General features: G+C 48.9%; 1 protein-coding gene across 3 annotated transcripts in view; it reads left to right on the top strand.

Annotated features, from left to right (window-relative positions):
• Positions 1-5,252: 5,252 nt before the first annotated feature.
• Positions 5,253-19,264, top strand: part of HIC2 (HIC ZBTB transcriptional repressor 2) — a 67,614-nt gene continuing 53,602 nt past the window's right edge. For all 3 annotated transcript variants that reach the window (XR_015913811.1, XM_088532334.1, XM_088532333.1), the window contains exon 1: positions 5,253-5,457. The gene's annotated coding sequence lies outside the window, so the exon portion shown is untranslated. The remainder of the gene's footprint in view (positions 5,458-19,264) is intronic.

Consider the following 19,264-nt stretch of genomic DNA (forward strand, 5'->3'; position numbering starts at 1 on the left):
TACTGGAGGCATCTTGAGAGACTGAATGCCTGTCTTGGTCAGAACTCACTCCCTCTGACAGGAGTGACTAGATCCTCCACAGCATCAGACATGAAGTCCCACCAGGTCCTGGTATCAGGGCAGCGGCGCCTTCCTGTTGCTGCTAGAAGAGCTTCAGAGCTTCTCCTAGGATCACACTCATCACTTCAATCACTGCTGTTCTCTTTTTTTGTAGCCAGTTTCTGATCTCTTGTACTAATCTCCATCTTCATCATCTTAATTAATAATTTCCCATGTGTCATCATATCAGATGCTTTATTAAAATCTGCATAGATTATACCTACCATTTTATCTCTTTCTTAGAAAATCAGTTATCTCAACAAAGAAACATTCTCTCTCTCTCTCTTTTATTTAATTAAAGTATTATGTCTACTACTATAAAGAAGAACCACCTCCAACTCAACAACGTTTCTAAGAAGTCCTTTCTGTCAATGCTGTGATTGCATGTGCTTGTTCCTTTGAATTCTGTATTGGGAATTTTCGGGTCTCCCTTGCCTGAAAAACCTGAGTCCTTTTGGATTTGCTTTCAACTGTGGTGTGATAATATCTATTTTCGTGTCCTAATTTCAAGTAATCCTGCTGTTTTACTCCCTTCTTCAACTCCACTCCTTCTCCGAAAGGCTAAGCTTTCATTTAGATTTTGGGTCAGAATAAAGGTATTTTTAATCTTTTCCCTGTCCCCACACTTCACAGGAACACCAGTTCTTCTCTTGTTCCTTGTTCCTTGTTTATTTGTATGGCTGAAGAAACATTTCCTTTTTGGTTTAATTTCCATTTGAGATTGTTTTCAGAGTTATTCTGGGTGAATCTCACTTAATTCTCAACACATATAGGCAGTGATTTTGTTCATCAGTTGTTCTGCTTACTTCTTATTACTCTCCCATAGTCTTCTGAAATGATGCCATTGCACACACTCTATTAACTAATAGGGCAGACAAAGTTAAGTACAGATGTTTTGCAGATACGTATGGATTGAACATACTAGCAATGAAATTCATGGGCCAACCAAAATCAAAAACATTATTAAAACAGAAGCAACGTTTTTATCTGATTAGAGCTGCAAAAACCCTTGCATCAGCCCTGCTTATGCCAAAAAGTCTAGCAGTAAACTTCAGCTTGTATCAAAAAAAAAAAGCTGTTACTTCTTCCTTTCCAAGGAAATTAATACATTCTATCACTAAGAATACATCAGAAGCAGAAGGTACAGAATACTTTGGAGAAGCACTAAACCTCCAGCCCGATTTTTATTTTCAAAACGTTACCTTTCTTTTTCTTCTTTTTTTTTTTTTAGGTGGGTTTTAGATCTCATGATTTTGAAGAGAAACCTTAAAATGTGAAGCAAAATAACAGCTCTGAACTGGGGGCCTTTATGCTTGTATTTGATACTAAGGATTCAGAATATTTTTCTCATTTATAATTTCCTGTGATTGCATTTGTGTTTCTTAAAAGACGCATTTTGCCTTTCAGCTGCATTAGAATAAACCTGTGGGAAAGCTCATTGTAGAGTTTGTGTCCTCTCCGGTTTTGAATTAGGAGCAATAGGAATAGATGGAGAAATGGAAGCAAAGGTCAAAATGCAGTGTTCGTTGGGTCTGTCCTCCAGCTGCAGATGTGTTGGGATGATCAAAAGACCACAGAAAGCAGTGGTAGAATTAATTAATCACACTAATTATGAAGGGGCTTTTCTGAGGAAAGCATATTTGAACGTATAAGTATTTGCAGTTAAGTGACCAAAGATTTTCAAAAGCACTAAAAAAATAGGTAAGCAACATTTTTATTATTGGGCCTAAGCCCTACTTTATTTTTGGTGAGCAGCAGACACCTTGCCTTCACTTTGCCTTCAGACTACACTCAGTGTCAGTTTTATTGCCTTCTATAATTTGCTTAGTTCCTCATGATGAAGGCACAGTGTTTTTTTTTTTTTTTTTTCTTTTGATTCAGCTTTTCTGCCCAGTTTTACCCATCAGTTTTCCACTGTAAACAACTGTTTTGCCTGCTAGATGGCACTGGATATCCACTAGCTTTGGGACTGAAGGCAGGTGGCACTGAAGAGCTGCAAGGGCACACGGACACCCTTTGGTCTTTATTCTATTTACTTTCTGCAATGGCATTTTCATTGCTCAGGTGACTTCATTCCTCATCCACAGCATGGGATTGTAACTCCAACTCACATCCTCTTCCTGCTTTACAATGAACACAGACTTGCTCTTAACGCAGCTACGAGGGACTGGAGGTGCTTTTGAATCCAGAGTTTGGTGGAAAATGACTTAAATTGAAGCCCTCCAATTCCTATGGGTTTCAGCCACTGATTTGATTCTGAATGCCTTTTGAGGGGATAATATTGATTAAACTTTTCTGTCTTAAAGCAGCATTTCTGAGATCTTTATGAATAGACACTGAGGGATAATATAGAAGGATGGCATGAAATGGCTTGTTCTGTGGATTCTGCCCCCAAATCTTTGTGCAATATTAGAGTAAAAATCTGTAGCCACCTTGGAACCAGTGTCACCAGATTCACCCACACACTGAGGAGGAAGTAGAAGCCTTCAGCTCAACAGAGATCACCCAACACAACCCATTACTGTAGTCACGATCGTGCTTTTTTCAACATATATGTTAAAAAAAGTAAGAATAATCAACCAAACCCAGAAGGCAAAGTTAAGCATCAAGCATCTGTGTGGATATAGAACTCTCTCCTTTTCCACAGTTTCCAATAGCCCAAAATACGCTACAGAATCTGAACGAAAAGCCAGCGCTGCTTTCCAGGCTGGCAGACAGTGCTGCTCTGCGCTGGGCAATACCCTGCCTTGCCCCTCGACGGGCGCCCGTTCCGCCCGCTGCGGCTGCCGTTTCTCAGACTCACCCTCGGCCGGATGGCAGGCTCCCGCTGTGGTTGCTTGGAGACATTGTAGGTATCATGGTATCTCCTCGCATGCCTGGAGATGTTTTCCTGGTAGGTGTGGTCACACTTCTACCTGGCTCATCAGATTCTCCACAGATGTCCACGGTTTCAGTGACAGTGCCAGGTCTAGCTTTCTCATTAATTCTTCTTCAACCTTATAATTATCACGCATATATGAAGTTGAATGCAGTGTTGCTTCCTACCACACCATTTCTAGGTGCCAGACACCACCTCCTTTCTGTCCTATTTTGTCCGCTCTCCGCTGGGATGTCTGTTTCTCCATATCCTTAGATCCTGGGCGATCTTTGGAACCGATCGTCCACAAGTCTAGAGAGGATTCAAATAAAAGTAAAGGGTTTTTTTTGGTTTGGTTTGGTTTTGCACACCAGTACTGACAAGTCTCCTTAGTGGCGTTTTAAGAAATTTCTCCTCTTCTTCCCAACTTCCTTAATTCCCTTCACTAACAAAAGCTATCATCAGCTGCGTAGCAGACGGAACAAGATGCTCGTGCCTCGAGCCATTCCTGCGCAGAGCCTGGCACCTCTCGGTAAGGGCATCATGAAAGGGGGTTTGAACTAGGCTGTTGGCCTGGGAGCTGGCAGAGGCACCCAGGCACTTCTGCTGATGCTGTTTCTGAAGTGAGAAGCTCCAGCAGAAGGTGAGAAGATTGGGGGCAGCCCAGCGGTCTTGAAATGCCACACAAGGACTCAAAAAAAAAAAAAAAAAGGCAGAGTTTTATAAATCCCACTGTTTAACCCGGCTGAAATACCCCCAGGATGCATTTCTTCCCTGCTTAGATAACCTAGCACAGCAACTTCTGTGTATTTGCCTACCAATCCCTCTGGCACAGCATGAAGCAAATGGCTACCTCCCTCCCTGGCTATTTGCAAGGCCACTTAGCTTTAAAATACAGCCAGGCACATCACCTCCAATCTTAAATTAACTTTCCCGGTGGGGGCAGAGTCTTGAGCTGATCCTTATCTGCTTCCCCGGGTCTTGTGCTGACACTCGGGTTTGCTGTTCTCCCCACGGCTCGAGTGTGCTGCTTTTATGGAGCGTGCTGTGAGCTGCCCACCAGCGCAGTCCTTCCCGACAGGGCTGTTGTGATCTCCCTTATCTTTATTTGCTATTGAAGCTGCTTTGGTAGGACTGAAGAAACCATCTCCAATAAAAACTTTGAACCCTGGATGAGCAGATAGAAAGTACCTTTATTATCAGATGCGGAGGTTGCAGGCGGCGCGGGGACACGGCTATCGACGATGCAACTGCTGAGCCCTGCACAGGAAGCGGCTGGAGAGCGGCCGGGCTGAGGGAACAGGGAATTCGTAGGGATGCACTAAATGAGAAGCTCTGCTTCACTAATGAATCACCTCACTGCAACTACAGAGGGTTTGGGGTATGGGTGGCTGCGAGGGCACAGTAGAAAATGTCACCTCGCACTTGCACCCAAAGCAGTGATTCCCGCATGGCCTCCTGGAGGAACTTTGGTGTGCAATTACAGCACAGTGTTTATATGCATTGCTGCTGTTATTGCAGATTCATCAGCTACCGTCTTTAAAACACTGAAAGGATTAAGTGCTACATGGGCATTATTCAGATTTCTGCCCAGCTGCACGTTGTGGCAGCGGTCAGTAATATTAAGATTATATCAGCTCGTTTATACAGAGCAGCAGCTTGGGCTTGCAAACTTTTCTCACACGCTTAGCGTAAGCGTCTGAATAGCCCCAGCTTGTTCAGCGTGATTACTGATGTGCTTAGAGTTAAGCATGCATGAAAGTCTTTGCAGGAGCAGGGATGCAAAACACGAGTGAATTTTTCCCTTGATAAACTTCCAATAGGTAAGGACGAAAAAAAAAAAAAAGGAAAGAAAGGATTTAAAAAATGTAGGTTTCAGTGGAGCCAGCGGTGCCAGGGCCGCGTCTTCACCTGCGCCCGGCTGCTGCGCGGCGCCCCGCGAGCCCCGGCGGCAGCGCGGAGCTCGGGAGCGCTGCGCGCGGGACGCGCTCCGCGTGTGCGGGAGCCCCGCGCCCCCCGCGCGCCGCCGCCGCGGCCGGGGCCCTCCCCGCGCTGCCCGCGGCCGGGGCGGCGGCGGGGGGCGGCGGCCGGGGCAGCGCGGGGGCGGCCGCGGCCCCTCGCGCAGCCCCCGCCGCGGCGCTCCGCGCACGGGCAGGAAATCGCCGAGCGCTGCGGGCGCTGCCGCGCAGCGGGCGCCGATGCTGCCGCCCCCGGGCCGCCCCTCGCCGCCGCTCCGCGTGCCGCGCTCGCCGCTCGCCCTCGCCGCGCTCCCTCGCTCGCCTCTCTCCTCTTTTTTTTTTTTTTTTTTTTTCGTTTTGGCTTCTATTCAAATGTGGGTCAGGGGTGAGCGGCTCCCAACGTCACAAGCTTGCAAGATGGCGCTGGGAGGAAGGCTGTGAGATGAGGAACAGGCTGGTATAAACCGAGAGCACGGGAGAGGAGGAGGAGGAGGCGGCGAGGGCAAGGGGAAGAAAAGCCGCTGCTCCCGATGCAATAAGAAGGTAACGCGGCGCGGCCGGGCGGGCTCCGCGCGCAGCCAGCGCCGCTCCCCGCTCTTTATCCGCAGCCCTGTTTATTTGCCCATCCGCACGGGCGCCCGCGGGAGGGTCGCCGGGGTGGCACGGGGGTCCCCTCGCTCGCAGCCTTGCAGCCCCCGCGCCCGACATCAGCGGTAGTTGCGCTTCGGTAAAGGAAAACAAATGTCCATGTCTGTGTAGGATTGATATTTTTTTTCCTGTCGCCTCTGCCCCTTCCCCCGTGCCCGCTCCGCGGGCGCTGCCCCGCTGGGGGTGGGGGGAATGTCGGAGCGCCCGCAAACTTTCCCCCTCCTCCCGTGCCGTTTGTGTGCGTGTGTCCGCGTGTCCGTGTCCGCGTGCATGTATGCGCGGTTGCATCTGCGTGTGTGCATAGACGGGCGTGCATGTATGTGTGTGTGTGTGTGTGTGTGTGTCCGTGCGCGCTGCCCCTTCCCCGCGGGGCTCGGGGCGGGGGCGCAGCTGCCGCCGCCGGGTCCGTCCGGCGCGGGGCCGCCGCAGCCCGTGCCCATCCGCGCTCCCCCCCGCCGGGGAGCTCTCGTTTTTCCCCCTTTTTTTTTCTTTTCCTATATTCCCCCCGGAGGAGGGAGCGGAGGAGCGGGGTGCCGGGCGGGGGGCGTGTTCGTGGAGGGGATCCGGCCGCATTGTGGAGGAGAGGGCAGGGAAGGGGCTCCCGGCTCCTCGGTGCCCCCTCCCCGGTGGCCCGGCGCGGGGCGGGCGGCACCCCCGGCTCCGCCGTGAACTTTTGGCCCGGCTCCCCCCGCGCCGGCCGCCCCTCGGGCTCGCCCCGGACGGCGCCGCCGGCCCCGCCGCCCCTCGCGGCTCCCCGGCTTTTGTTACGGCCGCGGCCGGGGCGCAGGGACGCGCAGCGCCCCGCGCCCGCCCCGCTTTGTGGCCCGCAGGAAACGCGCGCTGCCCCCGGCCGCGCCGCGGAGGCTCCGCGCAGCCGCTCGCGCCGCGGCCGCTTTCGGAGGGATAAGAAAGAGAAATGTCCGTGCGGGGCCGCACTGCCGGTCCCGTGCGAGCGGGTGCGCGGAGCTGCGGCCGCAGCGCTGGGCGGGGAGGGGGCTTGGTGGCTTTAAAGGAAAGGGGATAAAACCAGCGGAGCGGGGGTGGGCTCGTGTACGCGGCCGCGCAGCCCCGCGGGCCCCTTTGTGGGGCGCGGCCCGGGCCCGGAGCGCCCCGCGGGGCGCGCAGCGCCGCGCTCCGGCCCGCGCCTTTATCAGGGGCCGCCAGCAGCGGGGCCGCGGCCGCAAACTTTGCCCGGCGGGATGTGCGCGGCCGCGGGGGCCTCGCCGCCAACCCCCGCGGAACCCGAGCGGCTGCCGGGCACCGGCGGGGAGGGCAGCGGCGCTGCCTTTCCCTGAGAGACTGTCCCTGGACCCAAAGGGGCTTAAATTGATTGCGGAGCGCTGCTTACGGCTCTCGCTCTGCCACAGGCTGACGGGGGAACAATATGCGAGAGTCACTTTCATTGGAAAATGTCGGAGCCATAAGCAGATGTTTGTTATGCTTGATAAATACAGTGTATAAACAACTAGTATTTCATGATGACTTATTACTGCTTTTTACAACTCAGAACTATTGTATGTTCTGCTGCAGCTCCAGAGAGAAAGCTGTGAACGGCTCCTTAGGATTTCAGAGCAAATCTACGCGGAGAAAATGACATATGGAAGGAAAATTGACTTATTTCCACAACTGCAAGTGGCCTCCTTTTTGCTCCTTTTCATTAGCAATCTAATCCTAAAAGCATTAGGAGCAATTATTTGCAGTGGTGCCTGACATTCTAGGTCTAATTATTTAAATCAGTTTAACTTTTGATGGTTGACCCATTAGGTCAATCCGTGTGCCCTTTGTTATATTTATTAAAAAAAAAAAAGAGGGGAGGAGGCCCTTCAAACTTGCCACCTGCCACTGCCATATCAGTTTAGCTGTGGAGATCAGCACTGAGGAGGAGGCACCTCTTCCATGTGTTACTTTCCATTCCAACGTGGGCATGGGAAGGGTGCGTAAACGCCGGGCTCCTCCGCGTCTAAACCGCGTTGCCGGTCGGGGAGCGCGAGCATGAGAGACGGCAGAATGGTGAGGACGGAGCAGTTTTCTCCTTATGTCATCCCTCCTAATCTATGTGAAATGCACATGAGTGCCTGTCTCCAAAAGGGATGGTTTTTTGGTGTTTGGGGGACAGGCTTCTCCCAAGGATCTGGGGAAAGCGCTAAATCTTTAATGCATAAGCGGCTCATGTTAGTATTCACATACGGTGCTTGGCAGAATGACTTAGGGATGTGTAGATAGTAATAAGTATTGCAAGATGCTTGAAGCACTTGGTATCACGTGGTGCCGCGCAGTGTCAGTGCTGAATTGTTTGGCAGAAGCCAATGTGTGACAAGGGGTGGGGGGAGAGAGAAAGAGGACGTTAGAGGCCTTATTCGAGGAGGGTACGTGTCCAATTTATCGCTATTAGTTGCTTAACACAAGTGGAATGCAACCTAATGTGAATCAGGGCGGCTACATAATGGATTGAAACTCCACAGAAGAGCCAGTGCTGCCCCAAACTGGTGGTTGCAACATGAAATTTCAAGTTGTGAATAGTGGCTGCTGCAATACGAGTTCTTTTCTATCTAGCATCTTTACAGCTCACAGTAATTAAGATCCATCAAGTATGTACTGTACGCTGTGCGTTCCTTTGACCTTGGGTAGAAAACAATATGCGGTTGGTTCTTGAGCTCCAATTCCCCTCTTTGATGATAGATGCGGAGAAATAGGATAATGTTTGCAAACTGAGGCGCATTTGCCTTAATATCAGGCGTGCTGTTTGTGCTGATTACAGTGTTTAACCCTCTCCTCCATCCGTATGCGTACGTGTGATGAATGTACTGTAGCTCGATAGGTAAGAGGCGTCGGTATGGCCAGGTTGTCCTGTTTCCTCTAAAGAGAGCCAAACTTCCAGTCCCCTAACTAAACCTGATAAACTGTAGGAACAAATCGCTGTTTCTGACAGCATCAGTGAAAGGCTGTGGCCACAAAGTGGCATTTCAGTAGAGCAGCCAGTGTGGTCCTGGGGTGGCATAAACCGGAGTCGCGTTGGCGACGTCCCCGTTGGGTGGCTCTACTGCGGCAGGCAAAGCGGCCGGGAAGCGGGACCGTTTCGGCAGCAGCGGACGTGCCTGCGCTGCTGGGCTTGGGGGAGAACTAACAGGGCTCCGCTGCGGGCTGGCTCGCAGAGACTCGAGCCAGCCATGAGCAGAATATTTTTTACAGAATACCTCTGACTTCTCCTGTGGTTTGGTGTGGATTGAATACAAGTGATCGTGCCACGCAGGCTGCTTAAATTAGTTTTTATCTCGCCGTAGTATCGGGAGCGAGAGCAGCGCGCTGCGGCAGGGATTCCAGCCCGCTGCGTGTGTTGCTCACTGGCAATACGGCCGGGCTGGCTTGTTTGCATTTCTTTTTTCCATCAGCTGTGACAGTATGTTTGCTCCTCTCGAGAGCAGCAGAAACGATGTAAAACATATTCCTGCAAGTTGCATTTCCTTGTTCATCTGGCACCGCCAGCTTACACCAGGATGATGCCAATTTGAAGCTTTTTTTCTCTCTCTTTTTTTTTTTTTTTTTTCCCTTCCCCATGAAGCACACGTGTATCAGAAGCTCTCTGTCCAAACTTGCAAGTTACTCACACTTCTTGTTTGTAATTCCTGGAAAGAAAATTCACCCTCCAGTGCTGGCTCCCACAGAACAAGGAAGAAATGAAAGAGTGAGGTCAATCCTGCATTTTAAGCTGATCTAAAAGCGATTGCTACAATAGCTGTGAGAGAGACTGGAGCCCTGCAGTAGTTGTACCTGCTCTAAGTGACAGGTGGGAAAAATTTTTGTTCTTTTTCATCTGTGTTTGGATGAGGGCCCAGTGCTGGCCACAAACTACAATCCAGGATTAATCCTCACATAGTGTTTTCTTTCTATATATCAGATTTCTCATTTTGTTAATAAGCACAGCCTAGCGTGCACTTCAAGTCAGCTGTTCTGGAGTGGAAGCAACAGGGTTTTGCATTATTGAAATGACGGCTCTCGTGCCTTCCTAGAGCCTGTCTTGTTTGCGCAGGGAAGGGCGGCGGGTGATCCTGGCAGTCACCCGGCCTCAGCCGGGCTGCTGCCCCTACCTGGGAAGGGCTGGGGATCCCGCCCGCGCCGGCTCTGCGCGCGCTGCCGCCTTCTGCTCCGCGCGCGGCCGGCTGTGCAGGGGCCGGAGAGCGATCTGTTAAACCCAAAACCCAGGCACACGTCGGCCTCTTGCTGGGAATGGCAAGGGGTCTTCCTCAGCGCGGGCTCTCTTGCTGGCGAGGGCAGGACGGACGTGTCCAGCTCCCCGGCAGCCGTGCAGGCCGGCGGCAGCCAGGCCGGCAGGAAGGCTCCTCGCGAAGCGCGGGCAGCGCCGCTCAAACTGTCGTCCCGTTACGATGGTGACACAAACGGCCTGAGAGCAGGACCCGCGTCTCGCCTCTTCTGTAAGATGCTCTGAGAGATCCATATAAGAACTACGGACAACTCACGTCTGCTCTCCGGGCTTTGGGCGCTGTGTTGTCCTCCTGGGGCTCCCGGGGCGGTAGGAGCCCCCGCGCTGCAGCTCGCCGGCCTGCGGCGTTACCTGCCCCTGGGTCTCTCGGGCAAAGGAAGAGGGGGGAGCTTCAATAAAGTATCGGTTTGTCCTATCCGCTCCCTTCCCCCAGCGAACCAAACTATGCAAGATAAAATTGCCTTGAGATCAGTGGTTTGCAATGGGGCTTAAAAGAGATGGAGTGGGGAAGAGGCCTCATACGGTTAACACCCTTCCTATGTTCTTCATGCCATGCTGGTGCAGGTCACTCATGGACTTGTTTAAAGTGACAGGGGTACACGGCACCAGCCAGTTTGACAATTTGGAGTTTTTATCTTCTCTTGTCCAGTAAAGAACAGAAAAGAGTAACTTGTTTTGCGATGCATGAAATGCAAAAGTAATTTTAACTGAGAATTTAAATCAGTCAACAAGAAACCTTATTTTAAGGCTTGCTTGTTTGCATACATGGTAGTTACTCTCCGGTGGAAAGACTGGATCTCACTGATTTGTACCTATTAGAACATGTTGATGTGCAACTAAAAATAACTTTAAAGTAAATTTGCCACTCTTTTTGGTTAAGCAGGAGGGCAGGGTTTAGCACATTCAAGCTATGATTTAATATGCAAATCACAAGTAAAAAGTAATTTACTGTTCCTGTTTCTGAGGGAAGTATCAAGCAACTTTTTATATATCATTAAAACCAATCAAGTGCTAAACCTCAGTATTTTAAAGTGTTAAATAAAAATAATATTTGGAAAATATGTTCTTATCAAAACACTTTCTGCTGTCATCCTAAGGTCCCTTCCAGCCTAACCAACTGTGTGATTCTTCCTGTGCTCTGTTTCAAATGCAAAGCAAAGGAAATGTTCCCCGTGGAAAGGGAACTGATCGTGTTCGTCACCTCCTTTGCTCTGTCTGCTTGCACCAGGAGATATTAGTCTTTAGCACCTACTTTTTATTTGGAGCCTAAAAGCGGGAAATAAGCTTTCCTGCGCTGCCTCCCAACTCCACATCTCAATTGGTTTCTTCAGTCTGAAAGAACTGGTTATTGAACTAAAGCTGAAAGAAAACATCCCCTCTCTGTCCCTGATGCAAAGGTTGGTTTCCCCCGGGATTCGATGTAATGATAAAGCAGTGACTTCCCCAGGGTAGGATTTGGCTTTCCTTAAAGCTTCTCTAGCAAACACGTACAACAGAAGACTAGTATTTTTTTAAAAATGAGAACTCCTTAAAAAAATTGAAATTATGCAGGGTAAAGTGAAACTTAAACTTTTATTTAAGCAGTTTCTCCCCCCCAGGAAGGGGTGTGCTTTGTTGTTGTTAGTTTCTGCTCACCCTTGGACAGTATCCTGAATGCCCATGTGGAACTTCTGGCATCAAACTTCAGAGTCCTTGAAAAAGGCTCCTTGTTCATTTTCTAGGTGGCTCAAATGCTCTTTGATAATATGGTATTAATGACAGGATCATGCCCAGTTTTTAAGTAAAATTGTGGCAGTCCTTCTGAGCAGGAATAGTATCTACCAAAATTGTATATGGCAGGGAATGCACTAAAATATAAGTGTATCTAAGAAGTGCACATAGCTGGGACTGAAGTGCCGAAATACTAAATAAAAGGAACTTTGGCATGAGACTGATAGTTGTCTTGCAATTTTTAAGATGTCAGCAGATAGCTGTTTGGCTAAGACTGTTTTAAATGTAATGTAACTTGTGACTTGAAAAATATTTTACCCTAAAAACATGGTTATAAGAAGTTACTGTTACGAGTTGGTGTAGTGGTTGAGCGTATGCCTGCCTTTAATTCTTTGGGATGAGCTTGTGGTATTGGGAACTCTAGGTTCACTTTCTATCACTGATCTAAATTTTCCATACCCTAGTCACAAAGGGAGTTAAACAACTTGTCTTACATTTTCTTCATCTTTAAAATACGGAGAAAACAATGTCCTTGGTTTGTCTTGTGTATTTATCTTATAAATGCTCATCATATTTAAATGTTTGCATAATGGGACCCTGACCTTAGCAGGGGCCTGTAAATTCTACCATTATACTTAGAATTCTAAAAAACCTTCCAAATGGTGCTGTTGCCAAAGGACTAACAATATAATATTACACAAAACGACAGGAGAAATGGGGAGAAGGAGAATGGAGAAGATTGTGCTCCAGCCCTTCAGAAAGGTTTTGTTTCTTTGCTTCTACGGTACTTTATCAGACAAGGTTTTCAAAACTGTAATGAAAATTGAGACATGCCAGCTATAAAAATTATTCATCCTTGCCCCAACAATGAAAGCATTAATGAGACTGTATTCCCATGCACTGAGCGCTGGGTTTATTTGGAAGGTCTGTTCGGTACCGCCGGCCTCCTCCTGGGAGGTGCCTCAAGATAATTTGAAAGTAATGATGGGTCTGCCCTCTTTGAAGATGTGCAGAGTAGCTGCTTGCATCTTCTCTTCCTTCCTTGCCTTGCGTGGTACCGTGCCAGCATGCAGCATGACGCAACCATCTTGGAAATTCTTGGAAAAACACTTCCGTTTGCTCTAGGTGAAAAATGCATTGGCAGCAAACCTGACTCTGCTGTTTACAACTGGCAGCGCTCTGAAGTGAGCTCCGAAAAGCGCAGCGTAATGTGTGTGCTTGGGCACATCCATGCAAGGCGCAGAGGTGCGCGAGGCTGCTGGCCCCGTGCAGGGATCGTCTCGAGTGCTGCCCCACGCAGGGCTTGCAGGAAGCTGGAGAGTCCCAGCAGGGCTGGATCTCCCCGTTTCTGGCCATTTTTAAGCGATGGGAGTGATTGCAATAGGGATGTTACTCAGCTGTTGAGTGAAGGAAAAGTGATCCAAAGGAGGGCCAAAGTGCTGTAAGCCAGTATCTTCAGTCCGACAATCCCTATTTTGGTGGCTAAATCAGAACTGAGTATAAGACTTTGCCTATGCTGTAGGATTTTGGAAAAATTATTTAATCTTCCTGTACCTCTCATCTGCACCTGTTTAAGGGCATGGTTGAATTTCCATTAGTAATTTATGACTAGTAAATGACAGTAGTAGCCACTCTTTGTCCAGTATTTCACCGTACGATTGCTGCGAGAGGATTTCAAGCTGAGTGCTGTACTACAATTCAGCGTCCGGTAAGAGGACCCAAATGCAGAGAAAAACATTATGCTTAATAGTGCTGCAGTAGTGGAAATCAATCTGTTATTTAAAAGCTGTGCAGAGGTGTAACTAACAACACAGGACAGCCATGGAAGGAAAATACTCTGTAAGAGTCCCCCTGGAACAGCAATCACTGGCATATGCAACTGGAATATTTGCCTTTCTAGAAAAGGGATCCTTTCCACCCAAGCATCTCAAAATCCTTTTATAAGTAGTAAATGATGGTTTCCAGTCCCATCTGGCATCTTCACCTCAGCCTTGCTATGCCCAACGTTTTCCAGATGTTCTGATGACTTTCTGCAGGCCACACGATGGTTCTTCCCTGCTAGAACAGAAGTCCTGGCCACAACCCGAAAAACCAGCTTTGCTCCCAGAGACGCAGGGGACTTGGTTACGCACCTCAGTTCCTCTCCTCCCTTGTAATAAGCAAACCAAGTCTCCCTTTCCCTTCCCTATTCTGAGAGGTTCCCATGAGATGAAGCATGAACTTCATAATGCCAGCTGGGCAGTTTCAGCAGTAGTTCTCTGGCTAATACTCAGACCATCTAGTACCACATGCCAAAGGCTTGGGATGTTCCCCACCCATTAAGGGGTTGGACAAAGAGGGGAGAGTCTAAGTGAGTCCAAGCAAGTTTCCATGCGCGTCTGCTCTGATGCTATTCAGAACATTCATCGACCCTGGCTAAGCCCAGACTTGGCTACTTCTGGAATGGCTCGAGCTGCAGCCCCATGGAAAAAAAAGTAGGAAGCAAAAAGCCCACCCTAAACCTTGGAGCAAGAGCGGAGCACCCCCCGCTTGGAGGCGGTGGGGAGGCCGCGTCAGTTCGATGGCTTTGCCCATCAGAAGTGGTGGCTGGGAGGGTGTCTGGCAGCGCTGGGGTTGGAGACTGGCTGGCGGGGGTCACGTTTTTGTAAGTGAGAAGGTAGCAGCTGTCCTTTGTGGCACGCAGGACGCTGCATTTCAGGGGAAGTTGCAGACCTCTTTCCAGAAGAGCTGCCCCATGCTGCGCCCTGCTGCGGTCCCCGGAGCGGGGCAGGGCTGGGCGCCTGGCGGGCGCTGCTGCTGGCACCGCACAAACTGCTCCTGCTCTGCAGAAATGATACCTCGTGGGGACTGGCCTGCATGTGTGCTGCATTGCTTTGCTTTCTGCTCCCAGTTTTCTTTTAAATGCTCAAGGAAGACAGGATGTCAGCATCTAAAGTACAGGCAGTATAATGTCAGGGGATTTCCATAATTCAGTGCCAGTATTGTTATTTTTCAACCAAAGTGTTTGAAATTAAGGAAGTGGAAGGGTAATATGAAAATGGTTTTGCCATAAAATTTAAAAAAAAGAACAGCACAGGCTGGTTGTTGGTCAGATCACAGTCTTGAGGGGAAACTGTCTCTAATAGATGTCATTGTAAGGGTAATGCCATGCTTGGCATGAAAAATTAGATTTAATGCCATAAATGGAGATCGAAAACGTTGCAGCTGACAATAAACTTCCAGACCCTGTCCCTGGCTAAGGAGTTTGCAATGCAAGGCACAAATAGGTGCAGTCTAGATAACTGAGCGGAGGGGTCAGATTCTGCAAATGCTTACGCAGACCCGGCTCTGCTCGAAGCCGCCGTGGCGGCTGGCGCAGGCGCTTGCACAACCCAGCCCTTGGGTAGAGCACAACGACTTGGGGGGTTTATTTATTTTTCAGGTGCCTGGTGGGGAGGGCTTCAGGTAGAAGCCTGCTTCCCACCCTGACTTCTCATATGCAGGCTTATTTGCTGATACTCGCAGTCACCTGTACCCGAGCATTGCAAAACTCCTGTGGATTCACTAGTGATGCTTTTGGAAGTTTCCTGAGCAAAAAAATCAGCTGGGTTTAAGAAGCGCGTGCTTCTTTCAAAATGCTCTGAGGTTCAATGTGGCACACAGGGAATGTTTCAGGGAAGGTCAGAGGACTAGGGAGCCAATTGCCCAGGCTCATTTGTTGCCTGAACTCTTTAAAGGGAGTGGAGGCAGCACCTCCCCTCCCAGGGCTTCCCTGGAGCAGGTGTGTGGGGCTGCAGGGGCTGCAGGGGTGGCGGTGGGAGCGCTGCCGGCCGGGCACGCGGAGGCTCCCGGGGCAGGAGGGATGGCAGCCCCTGCCAGGCGCTCGGGGGCAGCAGCCGCTCCATGGCTGGGGCAGGGGCTGCCTAATTGTATCCAGGAGGAGCTGGGAGGTGATAGGGCTGATTGAGACCTCTAGTTTAAAAGCCCTGAGCTGGGCTGGGTGAATGCCTAGTTAATGCATTTTCTTCTCAAATTTGTTTGCTTTGAGGTTGCAGCTCAGAGGCTCCAGAGAAGGTGGGCAGGACACCCCTGTGCTCGCTGTCCAGGTGCCCCAGGTGTTGGATGGAGGGCAGTCCCAGGTGGGCTCGGGTGCTCCTGTGCCGGGGTGGCTCTGGGCGGGATGTCCACACGGGTAAGGGCTCGACCGCGTTGTCTTTTCTAGAAAGCAGCTTGTTGACTGGTGCTAAAGACCAATAATTCTTATGGTGGGACATTGCATCCTTGCATCCCCTCTGTAAGACCTTTCTGGCTAATTATAAAATCTGATCTTTAAAGAACACAGAAAAGGTTTCTACAGTCAATGACTGAATAAAAATACCAAGCTGCGAGTGGCCAGCAAGTCTGCTGAGGGCAAGAGGCTCTTGCAGCTCTGTGCATTCCCCAGGGTCACAGACAGGAATAATCCTTCTCCCTCGTGCTTCTTGTTCTAGGTTTAGCAGAAAGAAATCTACCTCCTTCCCAATCCGTATTTGCTCTATGTGGACAAGTCAGAACAGCAATCCTGTTGCATGTTAACTACTATGAAATGTAGTGTTGACTTTTTAGCCCTATAGTGTCAGGAAATGGGCTTTAAGTTTGTTTTTTTTTCCTCAAGTATAAAAGAGTTAGGAGCACTGTTTCAGTAACAGAGTTCCTCACAATCCTCTCACTGAGTCTAGTTCTCCTGTTTAATCTTCTTTCCATTCACCTTTGTGTCCATTATGTGATTTGGTGTATGGTTTTAACCAAGATAGTCCTTACATGCAAGTTGATAATTTAGATCTCTGTGCTGGCTTGAGCCCTTAGTCCACAGGGTTTATTTCCATTCCTGTGTTAGTTGTTGAACTTGTTGGATATTTTACTTCGTTTGGGGTCCTCAGTTGTGCACATACTTACTTTTTCCAACTGTTTCTACATATCTGCCACATGTCCTGGCTGTGCTCGTTTGTAACTACTTTCTCTGTCTCCTTCCATGCACACTTCACACTGTACTTTTGGTTGACCATCATAACGGTCAGTTCTTCACTGCAAGTTACTCCTGAACTTCCAAGAGTCACCAGAGTAGTCCAGGGTTACGTTCATGCAAGTGTTGGTGTAGCATCTGTTTGTGCATGACAACTGGCTTCAGAGCGAGACCACTGTTTTGAACCTCTCTGTGAGCATCACTGCTGCTGTAACACTTGAAGGCCATTTGGCAGAAATCTTTTTTTTTTTTTTTTTTATCTCTGACTGACATCCCAGTAGAAAAGACAGCATAATTGCAAATGCTTTTAGAGACAGCAGCAGTGAGGAACCTCTACAATGATTTGCGCGACAGTCTTATTCTGACTGTTTTACTTAAGATATCTTTCTGCTTCTCCTAGTCTCATTTTTAACATTTGATTTTTTTTTTTTCTTGCTTTTCTGGAGAAGAAGAGTCATATGATAAAGTTCTAAGGGACTTTTGAAAAGAGAGGAACTTGGATGTGTTGCCCCTTTGTCTTGCTAGATACCAGTGGTTAGATGGAAGCCTCTGATGTACAATTCCCACTTGTTCTTGCCCTCAAACCTCCAGCCTATGTCAAAGTCCTGCTTCCCACGACTACATGCCCTTATCTGTAGTGGGAACTTGTGACTGATGGTGGAGGTTGATATAGAAAATTCTTAAATCTGCACATGGAAGATGCTCATTGCTAAGAACCAGCCCAACTGCTGAGATGCAGTTTGCAGATCAGAGCAGTCCCTCCTGCAGCTGGTCACAGAGCACTTGGGAGAAGCAGTAGATGGTCCCAGTCCCTTGCCAACATTCCCTGTTCCATATGGTCAGTTTTGAGCCTTCAGGTTACATTGATCATTGTTTGTTACACACACTTTTACACAGTCAACTTTCTAATTTAACTACAAATAAGTACCAGCCATGAGTGTCTTTTTTTAGAAAAACTGTACTCGGTTTGTGCAGGAAAAAAAAAAAGGGCTTGGTACTTTGTGCGAAATGGCAGAAGCAAATCCATCAAGTCTGAGTTGCAAAAATGCCATGTCTGAATTTCTTAAATAGCATTGTCTACAATAGGCCCAGAAACATGACGGCACACGTGGAACATGTGCATGAAGGGGAATACACAGGACACAAATTTTTCTGCAGGTTTTAACAAGGCCAGAATCTTCTGTGCCCTCTCTGGTCTGCCACACAGAACGAAAGCCCCAGGGGTTTCTAGAGTCATCTGAGAGCTGCCAGCACAAAACGAAAGCTCCAAGAGTTTCTCCAGGCACTCAAGGGGCATCCACAGCCTCTAAATGTGAAAATGCAACCAAGTTGCAGTTGGAAACTGAGAGTACAGCGGCCTGGTTCAGTCCCCGGGGGAGACACTGGGCAGTCAAGACTGCCATAATATGGGACTTGTGAACTCGTGCTCAAAGGAGAGGTAATTTAAACAACTTGTGACTTAGGACATGCGTGTAGCTCTTGGGTCCTGCATTCAGGAAGGGGCTCATGTCCACCGCCTTCCCTGTGTCTGTGCGCAAGCCAGCTCGCCCCAAAGGTGTGGACCACTTGATGCGGGGCAAATCCAGCCGGAAAATCCGAGTGTCCTGCGTGTGGGATGCCCGGCTCTAGTGAGTAACACGGGTTTTCCTCAGCTGTCTCTTCAGAGGGTTTGCCCACGTGTGTATCTGGAGGGAAGGGCCTGCGTGGCTGTGTGAGCAGCGTTACCCTGTGTCCGCTCCCGTCTCTGGCTCCGTCGCGTAGATAAGGTCACAGGCCGTGGCAGGGGGTGCTGCTGCTGTCCCAGCACGTGGCTGGTCTCTCGTGTGGGACACGGCCCTGCAGGAGGGAGCGTGGGACACGCTGGGGCTGTCGCTCCGCTCTCCCGGCCAGGCAGGCCGAGGTGACCATGGCCATGGTCACGGGCAGCTGCAGCTCCTCTGTGGCGGTTACCCGGCACCTTGTAGATGTAGTTTCCCATTGATTTTTGGTGGAATTGATTTATAGAGCTATTTAACGGAATTGATTCTTTTCACAACTTTTTTCCCCTCTTAAAGACCAACTGTTTTGCCTGAGTGATGGCTGCAAGTCTGTGTTTCTGTATTAATATACTCAGGCACCCACAGTACCAACTGTTCTATTCACCCTGCAAAGAAAATCTCAATCTCAAACACCATCTTGACTTTTATATTTAATGCATGAACTGGAATAAATTAAACGTGCTAGAACTTGCAAGATGAAATCCTAGTGGTGGGTATAACCACAAAGCAGTGTTCTATTAAGCCAAGGACTGTCGGGAATGTCTGTTGTGGTTGTGTCTGGGTTAAGAGTGGCTCCCTTTGGTTTGGTGTAGGTGGATATTTTTATTCTGTCTGGCTTACGAACAAGGGCATGAAAATTCAGAATTTACCTAAGAGAAGTACAGAACTCTGCAGAATTTTCCTTTACATGCCCATAGATAGGAACCACATTTTTATCCTAAAACCAGTGTTTTTATTGTACTTAATGTCTTTCACTGATTGTTGCTCCAAAGTGGCTTGCGAAAGGAAATATTTACTCTGCACCTAGAGGAATACTATGAGGAAGTTGAAACACCATTATTTTCTGGTTTTCTGGTTTTGTTTTGCACTTTGTAGTTCAGTTCTTTGAGTAAGTTTATCTTGTCTGTTATGTTTTTAGGCCTCCTCTCTCTATCTCTCTCTTTCTCTCTCCCCATTTAAAAGCACCAAGATAAATCTGGGCAGACTTCTAGCTCTGGGTGATATTGCTGAGTAGATGGCCCCAAAATTTTCAAA

The sequence above is a fragment of the Tinamus guttatus genome, unplaced genomic scaffold, assembly GCF_059628265.1.
Source record: "Tinamus guttatus ecotype Peru unplaced genomic scaffold, ASM5962826v1 Tinamus_guttatus_pri_ptg000459l, whole genome shotgun sequence".
NCBI lineage: Eukaryota > Metazoa > Chordata > Aves > Tinamiformes > Tinamidae > Tinamus > Tinamus guttatus.